Here is a 14582-nt window from a genome sequence, read left to right on the forward strand (position 1 = left end):
ACTTAGAAACAGTAAGGGACAAACTATTCAACTAGTAATTCTGAAAGAATTCATTCTTCAGAAGACTCTTGCTGTGATGATGACTCACCATTTCTACCGATAGGACTGTGGATAAAAAATAGCAATGGCAGCCTGTTGTATAACACTTAACTCTGTTTTTTAAAATAGGCTTATGTAGGACAGTTGCCTGATCATACTGCATGATAGCTATAGTTCTGTTTTCCATAGGCAGAAATAAGGGTTCTTTGTTTTATTTCCTAAAGATTCTTACAAAAAGTTAACATAGGACTTGCTTGAGATTTCTTTAATGATGACTTCTGGAACCCGGGAAGTTCATGGAAAGTAGATGCAAGTTGTTTTAGAAGTGAACAGTCAGGCAGCACCTAAAGAGGATTCAAGAAGTAATGAGCACCTCTAGTCCATGGTTGTCATGCACAGGTGAATGAGTTGTTCTAAGGCTGCCAGATTCTAAACTGTGCAATAAGAAGTTCGTGATCTGAACTACAGTCAGCTCCAGGTCTTGTTTTTACCGACTGTATAGATGTCCGCCACCTTTTGAATCAGACTAAAGAGAATAGGAAGACCCACAGATCAGTTAGATATGGGCTCACTAATATTCCTCATGAATATGCAGTGGAGGTGAAGAATAGATTTAAGGGACTAGATTTAGTAGACAGTGTCCCGGAAGAACTATGGACAGAAGTTCGCAACATTGTTCAGCAGGCGGCAACAAAAAACATCCCAAAGAAAAAGAAAACCAAGAAGGCAAGATGGCTGTCTGCTGAGACACTGGAAGCAGCCCAAGAAAGAAGGAAAGCAAAAGGCAACAGTGATCGGGGGAGATATGCCCAATTAAATGCAAAATTCCAGAGGTTAGCCAGAAGAGATAAGGAATTATTTTTCAACAAGCAACGCGCGGAAGCGGAAGAAGATAATAGAATAGGAAGGACAAGAGACCTCTTCTAGAACATTAGAAACATCGGAGGTAAATTCCAGGCAAAAATGGGTATGATCAAAAACAAAGATTGCAAGGACCTAACAGAAGCAGAAGAGAGCAAGAAAAGGTGGCAAGGATATATGCAAGATCTGTATAGGAAGGATAATAATATCGGGGATAGATTTGACGGTGTGGTCGGTGAGCTAGAGCCAGACATCCTGAAGAGTGAGATTGAATGGGCCTTAAGAAGCTTTGCTAATAACAAGGCAGCAGGAGACGATGGTATCCCAGCTGAACTGTTTAAAATCTTGCAAGATGATGCTGTCAAGGTGATGCATGCCATATGCCAGCAAATTTGGAAAACACAAGAATGGCCATCAGATTGGAAAAAATCAACTTACATCCCCATACCAAAAAAGGGAAACACTAAAGAATGTTCAAACTATCAAAGAGTGGCACTAGTTTCACATACCAGTAAGGTAATGCTCAAGGTCTTGCAAGGTAGACTCCAGCAATTCATGGAACGAGAATTGCCAGATGTACAAGCTGGGTTTCGAAAAGGCAGAGGAACTAGAGACCAGATTGCCAATATCCGCTGGATAATGGAGAAAGCCAGGGAGTTTCAGAAAAACCTCTATTTCTGTTTTATTGACTATTCTAAAGCCTTTGACTGTGTGGATCATAACAAATAGTGGCAAGTTCTTGGTGGGATGGGGATGCCAAGTCATCTTGTCTGCCTCCTGAGGAATCTGTATAACGACCAAGTAGCAATGGTAAGAACAGACCACGGAACAATGGACTGGTTTAAGATTGGGAAAGGAGTACGGCAGGGTTGTATACTCTCACCCTACCTATTCAACCTGTACACAGAACACATCATGCAACGTGCTGGGCTTGATGAAGCCAAGGCTGGAGTTAAAATCGCTGGAAGAAACGTTAACCATCTCAGATATGGAGATGATACCACTTTGATGGCTGAAAGCGAGGAGGAGCTGAGGAACCTCATGACGAAGGTGAAAGAAGAAAGTGCAAAAGCTGGGTTGCAGTTAAACCTCAAAAAAACCAAGATTATGGCAACCAGCTTGATTGATAACTGGCAAATAGAGGGAGAAAATGTGGAGGCAGCAACAGACTTTGTCTTTCTAGGCGCAAAGATTACTGCAGATGCTGACTGCAGCCAGGAAATCAGAAGACATTTACTTCTTGGGAGGACAGCAATGACAAATCTTGATAAAATAGTGAAGAGCAGAGGCATCACGCTGACAACAAAGGTCCACATAGTTCAAGCAATGGTATTCCCCGTAGTAACTTATGGCTATGAGAGCTGGACCATAAGGAATGCTGAGCGAAGGAAGATAGATGCTTTTGAACTGTGATGTTGGAGGAAAATTCTGAGAGTGCCTTGGACTGCAAGAAGATCAAGCCAGTCCATCCTCCAGGAAATAAAGCCAGACTGCTCACTTGAGGGAAGGATCTTAAAGGCAAAACTGAAGTACTTTGGCCACATAATGATAAGACAGGATACCCTGGAGAAGATGCTGATGCTAGGGAAAGTGGAAGGCAAAAGGAAGAGGGGCTGACCAAGGGCAAGATGGATGGATGAGTTTCTGGAGGTGACGGACTCGACCTTGGGGGAGCTGGGGGTGGTGAGAGCCGACAAGAAGCTCTGGCGTGGGCTGGTCCATGAAGTCACGAAGAGTCGGAAGTGACTGACTAAATAAACAACAAAAGGCTGCCTGAATCAGCCATTATTAGTCTTGTAAACTAAATGAGGGGACCTCCAAGTTCAGAGCTGGTATATCTTTCAGTATCAGACACTGGAAGAAAATGGAGGGGTTGTTGTCTTTGCATCCCACCTGTGAGTTTCCCAGAGGCACCTGTCTGGCCACAGTTGAAGACAGAATGCTGGATTAGATGGACCTTTGGTCTAATTCAGTGCAGCTGCTCTTGGGATGTTATAAGTGTTCTGGAATTGCCTTTTGGGCAAAAGAGCTGGTAGTCCCAAAGTCCATGTGGTCCTAGAGAGGGTTGGCCAGAGTTGGTCATTTGGGAGATTGCTGGCTGCTTCATAACCTTGTGAACCCTCTTAGGTTTTAACTTAGTTTTGATTTCATTTCTCAAAATTATAACTTAAAACAAAAGTTATTCAAAGCATGCACAATTTGAATGAGAAAGCAAAACAACCCAGATGTTGTCTTGATAGAATCTTTAGTTTCTTTCCTTCCTCTCTCAGGAAAGTAAACATTTTAAGAACGGTAGGATCCACTAGTAATAAAACATGATAACCTATTGTGGTGTTGAAGGAGTTGCACTGGATACCAGTTGTTTTCTGGGCCCAATTCAAGGTGTTGGTATTGACCTTTAAAACGCTATATGGTTCCAGTCCAGTCTATCTTAAGGAGCACCTCCAGCATCACCAGCATCACCATTGATGCCCCTCAATGAAATCGGCCTTGAAAGGCCTTCTGTCTGTCCCATCAGCCAGGACAGCTAGGCTGCTGATGACTAGAGAGAGGGCCTTTTCTATGGTGGCCCCCACTTTGTGGAATTCCCTCCCTAGTGACCTCCACCATGCCCCCTCCTCGATGAGCTTCTGCCAGGCTTTGAAAACTTGGCTGTTCAGGCGAGCATTTGGGATGGGTTTGGGGTTTTTTTGAGCAATGTTGTTTGGTTTAGTTGATTATGTTGATTATTTTGTTATTTGTATTGTACGCCGCCTAGAGTGGCCAGGGCAGGTAGCCAGCAGGGCAGGTGGCTAATAAATCTAATAAATATACGAATCAATTAGGGATGCAATTCCAGAAGATTGGCTGGAATCCTTGAAAAAGTCTTTCACTGACACAGACACAATCTTATTGGCATCCAGGACATCCAGAAATAATCGTAATACTTGCCTGTCAGGAAAACTAAATTCTCTTGTATAATGTGTCTTGGGATATATGATGCCTTGAGGTTAATACTCTAATAATTAACCTAGTTAATGCATGGAAAGGGCCCTGAGATTGGGGGCGGCGGGGAGCAGAGGCTACAATATATAATCTCAATAAAGTTCAAGTGATACGTAAACGCACAGCTGTGCATTTGTTCATGTAGTTCCATTTACTCACAAAGGTACCAAGATGACAGGAGCTTGGAGTCATGAGATGCTTGGAGTCATATGCTGTGACTTAGGAGCCCTACCCTTTAACCCCAAAAGATATGGGGCTAGCTGTGGATGGCTACAGAAATCATTATTGAGGAATGGGCACCTGTATGCATTATCAGGAGGTGCTCTCCACTTCACCCAGTTTGCAGATGCAGATAAATAATTCCAGGTCATGGTTCAGGATCCAAAACCAACGTTAAAAGCAGATTCCATGGAGGCATGGTAGCTCCCCAATATTTAGACCAGGAGTGAGCAACTTGTGGCCCTCTAGATGTTTTGGTGTACAGCTCCCATCAGTCCAGTTGCCCACCCCTGACTTAGACATATGTTTGAAGATTTTTTGATGGTGAGAGGAAGGGCCAGTGTGGGGTAGTGGTGAGAGTGTTGGACTGGGACTCAGGAAATCCAGGTTCTAGTTCCCACTGGGCCATGCAGCTCATTGGGTGACTCTGGGCCAGTCACTGACTCTGAGCTTAACCTACCTCGCAGGGTTGTTGTGAAGATAAAATGGAGGGGAGAAGGATCATGTACGCTACCTTGGGCTCCTTGCAAGAGGAAAAATGGTGGGATAGAAATGTAACAACGATAAAAATAAGGGCTGGGAAGAACTGATTTAAGAATCTTACTTATGCAAAGACAGATCAGGGATCCTCTTACCCATTATAGTCAGCCCATGTGGTGGAGTTCCTTCAGTACCTTGAAAAGAGGTCTTTGGACCTGCTATCAGAGATACTAAATCGAAGGTGCCAGAGTTTGAAACTGGGGCTCTATGTATGCATATCACGTTCTCTACCAGAAAGGTGTTCCACCTCCCCATTTTCATCTACAACAGGTGGTAGAAAATGGCATAATCTTGTTTCCCATGTTCAGTATTGTCAAATGAAATAGTGAATTCCATGTTTAGGTTTCCAAAAATGTGTAACCTTTTAATCACTGGAAAGCTTGAAGGTGAGCATAGGATCAATATATTTTTTGCAGTTGAACTGGTTAGCTTTCCTCAGATTTTATGAACTTAAGACACGCTGGCAAGTTTTTCCAGAGTGCCTTCGTGCTCCTATATTTGTACATGTCAGCTACACAATACATGTAGATGGCTAGCTACTTAGATGTGTGGCACACAACGTCCCCCAAGCTTATGGGTCCCTGCAGGGAAGGAGGTGTTGGCTGCAGTGGTTGTCAAGACTTTTTCCAGCTTGTGTATATGCGTTTTGTGGCATTATCTCATAGAATCATAGAATAGTAGGGTTGGAAGGGGCCTACAAGGCCATCAAGTCCAACCCCCTGCTCAATGCAGGAATCCAAGTCAGAGCATCCCTGACAAATGGCTGTCCAGCCTCGTCTTCAAGGCCTCCAATGTGGGAGAGCCCACCACCTCCCCAGGTAATATGTTCCGTTGTCGTATTGCTCTTACAGTCAAGAAGTTTTTCCTGATGTTCAGCCTGAATCTGGCTTCCTGTAACTTGAGCCCATTATTCCGTGTCCTGCGCTCTGGGATGATCAAGAAGAGATCCTGGCCTTCTTCTCTGTGACAGCCTTTCAAGTACTTGAAGAGTGCTATCATATCTCCCCTCAGTCTTCTCTTCTCAAGGCTAAACATGCCCAGTTCTTTCAGTCTCTCTTCATAGGGCTTTGTTTCCAGTCCCCTGATCATCTTTGTTGCCCTCCTCTGAACCCTCTCCAGTTTGTCTGCATCCTTCTTAAAGTGTGGTGCCCAGAATTGGACACAGTACTCCAGATGAGGCCTAACCAGTGCTGAGTAGAGGGGAACTAGTACTTCCCGGGATTTGGAAGCGATGCTTCTATTAATGCAGCCCAAAATAGCATTTGCCTTTTTTGCAGCCACATCACATTGTTGGCTCATATTCAGCTTGTGATCAACAACAATTCCAAGATCCTTCTCGCTTATAGTGTGGTTGAGCCACGTATCCCCCATCTTGTAACTGTGCATTTGGTTTCTTTTTCCTAGGTGCAAAACTTGGCATTTGTCCCTATTAAATGTCACTATTAAATGTCATTTTAATCTGAAGAACAGTTGGACAGCTTAGCTCCATGCGAAACCCAATGAAATGTCATATGATATTCAGATGTTAAGGCCTGCTCCTGGCTTAGCATAAAGCATTAAGAATTTTAGCAGGGACCTTGAGACACGGCAGAATTTTCCAGTCCAATCCGGATCATTTAAATTTCCTGTGGTATTATTTGTATAGAATCTCAAATGGTTCCTAAGTGGCTGAGCTGGTCACTGTTGAAAGGGAGCATCTGTTCCCCCAAAACTAGCTTCATGGTGCAGTGGCATATAGTGGGAAGATGCTGTAAGCCAAGGTTAACTGCATACTGCTCATCTGCATTGCAGTGCTGGGAGTCGCATGGTTTGGCATCAGTTTCCTTTATGTTTCAAACAAGGCAATAGAGGAAGTTGTTAGTTCAGACAACTGCAGCTCTCTCCTCCACTTTGCATTAACAAATAACAATTACACTGTAACAATGCCTGCTAGAAATGTTTCCCTCAGCTGCAATTCATTGTTGTAACCATTAAAATGCAGCAGAAATGGGCCCTGTGACGTCTGGCACGTTTGCTTTGGCGAAGAACCTTTTAGTGCATACAGGAGCACATTTTATGACAGGAGTTTTACTTCAAGGTCAGGAATAAATTTGTGATGGATCCCAAAGGCAAAGTTATGTGGGTCCTCTTTGAGAATTGCACTTGTGTTTAAATCAGATATAGTTCAGTCAGATATAGTTTGTGTGCAATTTAGGCGACAATGTAATGTATTTATTTAAAATTATTTTTAGACGACTTCTAAGGGTGGAATCCTTTTAAAATGACATACAAGATTAAAACAATACAAAACTATGCAAAACAAATACAGGAGAAAGCAATAAACACATATTCAATAAAATGTATTAGAAACAGGTCACACAAATAAAACCTGCAGCCCACAGGCTATGGAAAGGCTAGCAAAAACAGGTGGGTTTTCAGGGCCTTCCTGAATATCTGCACAGAAGGGGCATGATGAATCCCTGATGGAAGTGGGTTCCAGAGGTGCAGGGCCACCATTGAAAAGGCCCTCTCCCTTGGTGGTGGGTAGATGAGAAGGGCCTCTGTATGTTCTCTGTTGACATGAGCAAAACTAAGCAGTATTGGAGACTTCAGCTCCCCAAGATTCAGAAAGTTTCTGTGTAGTTCTGAGATGCAGGAGGACATTAGTGGTCCAAAAAAAAGAGAGAGGAGGGGAATGTAGTGTTCTTCAAGGATGTATTAAATCCATTCCTGAGTTGCCTATAAAGGCTATTTTGACCCAGGTCACACGTCACGATAAGCCAGGTTCCAGAGGCCCACTGTTGGATCCAAACCAGGCCATTGAGTTGGTCTTCAGCCAATAACGTTTTGAACAAAATTCATTGCCATGTTACAACTCTCTCTTATGGTCACTTGAGCTCTCCCATGTAGACTGCTTGTCAAGAGAGAGATGGACTGTAAGCCTCCTCAACCAGCATTTTCTGGCAGCACTTGCCTAGATGCTCCCCCTCATGCACTCTTGCCACAAATGCCAGATGCGGTGCACAAGGTTGGCCAGTGCACAAGACTATAATGCCTGTTTCATCAGAAAGCCATCAGATGTAGAATAGCTTTAATGAGTCACTGACTACTAAATCCTGGAGGCTCTGCAAACCCTTTTAAAGATAAAGGTATAAGGCAAGGGTTTCAGCTGTCCTTCTGCTTTTTAAATATAAACAAAGTTTTATGTAACTTTGCAGTTTTCCCATCAAGAGTTGGGATTCATCCCATGTCACTACTTTGGTGTACTGACAGCTTAGTCCAGTTCAGCCTCTTTGAACCTATAGCATCTGCCAGTTCCAATGTAGCTGGCAAACCTCATTCTAGTCCTCTCCTTGACCCACAGCTGTGCTCTTGGCATGGTGAGAAGGACTGAAGATGCTGCTCAGACACCCTCCTGATAGAAAAGGTTCTTGGGCTGTGCACTATGCAGGATGGATTGACGAAAGTCACCACAGGGGAAAAAAAACTTCCCATTTAAGTAATTTAAGTTTTTTGTTCACATATTCCCTGAACAGGGAATGCATGCTAATTGCTCAGTATAAGAATAGAAATACATTGGTTTGCAGCTAAATAGCAAACACTGTTGAGATTCCTAAATACAAAATGGCTACACCCAATTTGCCAGAGGTAAAAGCCCAAACTGTATAGGGAGTGGAGCTGCCACAAAGCAGCTTCTGAAATGATATTATTCAAAATAGAAAATGACAAGTGGGGACCCATGAAAATTTCACTGGGGAGGGGGAATGGACTCTGATGAAACACGCCACACAGAGTACATGTTCTGAGCCTCCCTCCACGCATTCAGTCTGTTCCAGTTCTGGCTTGCTGAGGGCTTACACCTGAATACTGCTCTCTTGAGCACACATGCACTGACCTGCTTGTCTTAAGCTTGAAATCTCATTCTGATCCCTAGTATCTTTTGGCATGTGTAAGAGGTGCCTTCTCCTACCTTCCCTTCCCCCTTCTGTTTAGGTTTCAAGGTTCTCAGCATTTGGCTAGGGATGTCTGCCACTGGGATATCTAGTTAGTTTGGGGGGTGACAGAGTTCTGTGGCATGTATGATTTGCTTTGTGTCTGCGAGCCCAGCTGCAGACTATTCCCTGAATTCTGGGAACTTTTTTTTTTTTTGTGGAGGGAGGTTCTGCAATTTGCACTAATTTCTGAGCAATGTGCACATATTATGTCTGAATTTGCACAAATTGGGCTGTAATTTGAACAAATTGCAGGAACCACACACCGCCCCGCAAAAAATTCCTGGAAAATCTACAAACTGGCCCTACTCACTCCAGATGGAGTTGGGCGCTGCAACGGGAACTGAAAACAACCCGGGGCGGTGGGGAGAGCCTAGGAAAACTCATCAAACTCCACCTCCCAAATGGATTTCTCTGACATCCCTACACCTGGCATAACCTCTTGACTAATCCAGGGAATGACTGGCCTGGCTGTGCCTGATGCTACCACAAAGACACAATGGCAAGCCAACCCTGGCAATATTGCGTTACTGAAATGGGCATGTTTTGCCAGATGGGAGACCTATGCCTCCTCCTCTTAAGTTCCTTTGAAACTGGGCTCAGGGTAATAGTGGTTTCCCCCTTCACACATGTACACAAAGCAGTCTCCTGTTTAGCTAAAGTAAAGCAGGACACTTGATTGCTTGGATGAGATGAAAATCCTTTGAGCTCGCATTCTAGCAAATTGGAAAATTAAAACAGGAAAGAATTACTGGCAGTTCTATGCAGGAAGGTTCAGCCACATCTGAGAGGATTTTTGCCTGGAATATTTTGTATCGGCCTCTCTTTTTGATGGTTGCTTTGGCCAGACTTGAACTGCAAAGGCAGCAATTTTTGCTTACAGTTTTGGAAGATTTAAAGTGATAGACAAATCACAACATTTATGTCTATGCTCGGTGCAAGAGATTGAAGATCCGCACCAGTGCCTGTTCGCTGTGTGGGAAAGGAGGTAAGGGCAACTCAAGGAAAATGGATCTTACTTTAAAAAGAAGTGTCTTTCAACTTGGGGGGGGGGGGGATTTGTTGTTGTTCAGTCGTTACATAGCGTCCGACTCTTTGTGACCCCATGAACCATAGCACGCCAGGCCTTCCTGTCCTCTGCTCTCTCCCGGAGCATGCTCATGTTCATATTCATTGCATCGGTGATGCTATCTAGCCATCTCATCCTCTGCCGTCCCCTTCTCCTTTTGCCTTCAATCTTTCCCAGCATCAGGGTCTTTTCCAGGGAGTTTTCTCTTCGCATTAGGTGGCCAAAATGGGGGGGAATTTACAGGGCAGTAAATGCCCAACCATGGCCACATTTGCTAATGCTGTCAGACTGCTGGAAAAAAAACAGCCACTCTGTCTTATTTGTGTGAAGCCCTCCATACAGAATGAGAGCCTGCTTTTTGTATGTTAAACTTCTGTTTTTCCTCAGTTGAGTAGCATGGGGGTAATGCCAAGATGGAATTTTATGCATATTTGACCGTGAATTTGAACAAATTGGCTTGAAGCCTTGAGTTCTTTAAAGTATCACTGATGGTTATTTGTTAGATATCATCAGTCTCTTAAAGATGATTTGAAATAGTTATCTGCCTGCAGTACTCCTACCGTGTTTATCCTCTTACAGCATAGCTTACATGGAAAGTTAAAACGCACCTGCTTGCCTTACTGTTACATTGTTTGTTTTTGGCAGTGGTCACCTTCTCTCAATACGGTGGAATTAGATCAGTCAGTATTGCAAGAAAAAATGCCTTGAAGAGTCATTATAATATCCATCTTCAAAGCACATACGTTGCCACTTACAAACTTTGCTTCTAGGGATTTTTACTGCCTCTTTATAATTTGAGTTCAATTAATGCTTCTGCAATGTTCACAGACCTCTAATAGTTGCAGCACACTATTTTCTGAATTAGAGTAAAAGGCATAATCTGCTCGTACACACAAAACGTTTACTTTAGAGTAAGAATTAGCTGCCTTCAGAGGACCCAGTCAACCTATATTTCTGCATGAGTTGCTCATCTAGGCATTCTGTTTTACTGGGAATGGCATGCCCAGAGCAGTGACTTATACAGAGATGCAGTAGGGAAGCTCCTCCGAGTTGATAACTCTATTGGATCTCTGCTTGGAAGGAATTTGATTATCCAGTTGCACCCAGTGCAAAGAACGAGCAGGATTATCCTCTTGCAGCAGAGAGCGGGAAGGAGGGGGATCATACAGAGATGCAACAGGCAGCCTGTTTTGGAAATACTAAGGTGCAAAATCGTAAACTACTTGAATAGATGGAGGGGGTTTTGTTGGCTTATTGCTAAGATATTACGAGCCCTGTATAAGCTGATTGTTTCCTCCTTTTGCATTTAAGATGCCCTGAGGTTTGTCGGTCTCATCACTATAGAAGTTGCCTGTGTAAAACTCTTTACTGTGCCTCTCCATTTGCACTGCTTGAGGAAGGGAAGCCAGCTGTGTTAATGCCTAGACTGCTTGAATGACAGGTAAAAATGGCCACCCAAAGGCTTGCTTTCAATAATGTTGTTTCAGAATGCTTAGTTGCATAATAAAAATTACATGGTTTGAATTTTTTGGGACCTTTACTGTCTTGCCAGTATCGACTGACAGATAATGACTTTGTTTTTGTAATCGACTCTGCATGAAATGAGCCCTTAATTGCCAGCTTCCATGAGCAGCTATCTCATGCAATAAGAAACAAGCCAACAGATTGCTACAGATTTGGTTGTTTGCTGAGTGTTCTCAATCTATAGTTCCAGTATTTAGGAAGCCTTTGGCTGCCAGTTAACTACCCATAGCTGATCAATACACTTCAAACAAAGTGTACACTAAAAATTGTTTGAGGTGAATTCAGTTTTGGTTTTGTATTAACAAGAATTAGGAATTTTTGATTCATCAAAAGAATTTTTGATCCATTTTTCATTTTTGTTAGAAATGTTTGTAACACCACATCAAAATATAACTTGCATAAAATAACATCAAAACCTTTCTTGTTGTTAAACAGAGCTTTGCTAAAGATCCTTAGATCTTAATAGCTTAACAGGAAATAGAATTTCCTAAACATTTATTGTTCTTAGACTTTTAGTCCTAATACCTTAAAAAGGAGAGATCTCATTCTAAGTACCAAGTTCCCCATTCAATATTGAATAAGATATCCAACTAGGCCTGGTGAGCTTTTGATAAGAAGCTCCTGCATTCTAAAATCAGCACATATTTATATATTTTTGTGTAGAAATGACTTCATAGCTAATATTATCTACTGTCCCATAAATTAGGGCTCCCAATCTTAATTACTTCATTATTATTAAACATTCCTAAAAAATTACAACATACAAAAAAAAGGCTTACACATACACCTTTCAGGCTAGATAAGATCAATTTTGAATAATACCTTTGAGAAGATAACTCCTTAGGCAAAATTTGCCAATTAAACTTGCGTAGAAAAAATTATGTACTCATCTGTATAGCAAGCATTTTGATGTGTATACCTTACACAATATTTTTTGCTCACTAATTGTTAAGTACACTTTTGACCTGGAATAATACAGTCTCATAGCTGTTCATTACTCATAACTTTTTGGCCCAAGTGATAGGGCTTTAACTCAGCATTTTCTCATTGGATACCGTTGACCATTATTTTTTTATGCCATTTACCCAGAATTCATTGTGAACTTGCTTTTATCTTTTCTATTGGTACCAGTTACCTGATTATTTAATTCTCTGGATTCCTAGTTTCCTTTTATGCAACATGCTTAATTGCCTGGGGCTTGCAGCTCCAAGGCAAGACAGCTTTTGCTTTTTTGTGGGAGAAAGTGACTATTTTTTTTAAAAAATAGTCACTTTCTTCAGTAATCATTATGAACACATCGAGAACTATCCATCACAAGACATAAAATAAACATACACTGGCACCTGTAGCATCTGTGCAGCTGTGTGCACATCTAGAATTAATGGTCAATTATTACTCTTTGCATCCAAGCAGGGCTCTTGGGGGAGAGATGCTGTGCATGTTAACATCATGTGACTAAAAGCAACTTGCAGCATGCACTCTTTTCAGACCAAGAAAATGGGCTGTGATGCCAGGAGTCTCACATTACAAGCTGGCAGTGCCAGGAAGGACATAAAAGAGGGCTCTGGTGATACGAGAACATTGCTGTCATGGATGATGCCTGAAATATTATATACAAAAGACAGCATCTCTCAGAAAGTTCTGTATTCTTTGCAAACCTTATAGGCATATGTGACAAAGTGTCAACAACAGTTCCAGCATCAGTCTTTTAAGGCAAGCCCCTGGCAACATTCCTCCACCTTTTTTTAGGTAATCACCACGCACACCAAGTCAGCCTGAGTTGCAAGCGAATGTGCTTCTCCCAATGTGAGGCACCTTTCCTTGGACGTAAGGGGAGCTGCCAGCCAAGCTCCCAGTCTCCAACTGGTCAAACTCCAGCCCATCGTCTCCTTTACTTCGCTGTGGCTTTAAATCCAGTAAAGTGACTCAAGTGGTCTGGGCAGATGGGAGGAGGCCTTTACCATTGGAATTGTCAGAAACTCAGTAACAAAACCTCAAATCCAAATTGAAAGATAAATATTTATTAAGGAAAAGGGACCAAGGGAAAGCAGGCAGGTACTTTGAAAATAAAACAAACAGTACAAAATGTTCTAATGTACAATAAGCATTAGAAGGTTTTCCAGAGAGGTAGTTGTGTTAGTCTGTTGCAGGGAAAACAACAAAGAGCCTTGGGGCCCTTTAAAGACTTCACAGATTTATTATGGCATAACTGCAGTATATTCCATGAGAATAAGACATGATCAATCTTGTCTCATCTTCCAATGTGATATATGCCATCTTCTGTCAGCAAGTCCTTCTGCGTTCTACATAGGGCAACCAGGCCAGTCTCTAAGGAAAAAAATACATGGATGCAAATCTGACCTCAGAAATGGCAGTATTGAGAAACCAATGGGAGAACACTTCAGCCTCCTAGGACACTCTATCACAGATCTTAAAGTGGCCGTTGTGAAACAAAGGAACTTCAAAGGGAGATCAGAGTGAGAGACTGCTGAGTTGGAATTCATCAATACTTTTAATTGCATCAACAGAAACATGAATCAGGATAATGGATTTTTTTATCATATTACATGTGTTAATTCACCCAGTACCAGGATGTTTGTTATCAGCAACAGCTGTAATGCAAATGACTACTGTTAATAATGTGATCGACACCATCAGTACTTTCTGCATTGGATTTGTTTCTGACCTCATTATATACAATTCTCTCACACACACACACACTGTGTGTAAAAAACAAAAAACCCTGTAACTCTCTATAATACTCCATGCATCTGATTAAATGAACGGTAGTCCACGAACGTTTATCCCAGAATAAATGTATTAGTCTTTAAGGTCCTACAAGATGCTTTGGTAGGATCCAGCAGTGCCCTACCACTGTTGGCCAGCACGGCCAGCAGTGGCAACGTAGTGCTTTCAGGGGCAAGCCCCCAAATTACCAGAAACACAGGTTTCTGGAAGTCATGACCTGCCCCTCCCAGAAACATGTGTTTCCAGTCATTTGGGGGCTTGCCCTGGAAGCGCTACATTGCTGCTGCTGGGAGTAGGGGCCACGCATGTGCCACCACTGGCAGGGCCAGGCACACGCTCACCCGGAACCGGCGGTGAGGGCACTGTTGGATCCTACCCTTTGTTTTGCGCATCATACATCTGTGGGTCTTTAACATATTCTCAGAGAAAGATGCTCATACCGTGTAGGTGACACCTTCAACATACAACAGCTTTGGTTGATCAGAGAGGTGGTAAGGTGGCAGACTAAACTAAGCCTTTTCATTCTGATTTGTCATGGGGGTAGTCGGGGTGATTGCCTCACCTGTTCCACTGATCACAAAAGTTGCACATAGACTGAAAGACCCTCCTATCCATTTTTGGGCTAG

The 14582-nt window shown here is 42.6% G+C and overlaps 1 protein-coding gene across 2 annotated transcripts in view; it reads left to right on the forward strand.

The window, feature by feature from the left end:
- SLC45A4 (solute carrier family 45 member 4) overlaps positions 1 to 14582 on the forward strand; it is a 121448-nt gene that overhangs the window by 40254 nt on the left and 66612 nt on the right. Inside the window, exon 2 of one of the 2 annotated variants that reach the window (XM_084848647.1) lies at positions 10996 to 11125. The exons of the other annotated variant lie outside the window; for it this stretch is intronic. The gene's annotated coding sequence lies outside the window, so the exon portion shown is untranslated. The remainder of the gene's footprint in view (positions 1 to 10995; positions 11126 to 14582) is intronic. 2 annotated transcript variants of the gene reach the window in all.

Source organism: Heloderma suspectum, chromosome 4, assembly GCF_057233095.1.
Source record: "Heloderma suspectum isolate Gila_16-S chromosome 4, 16-S_ref, whole genome shotgun sequence".
Taxonomy (NCBI): Eukaryota; Metazoa; Chordata; class Lepidosauria; order Squamata; family Helodermatidae; genus Heloderma; species Heloderma suspectum.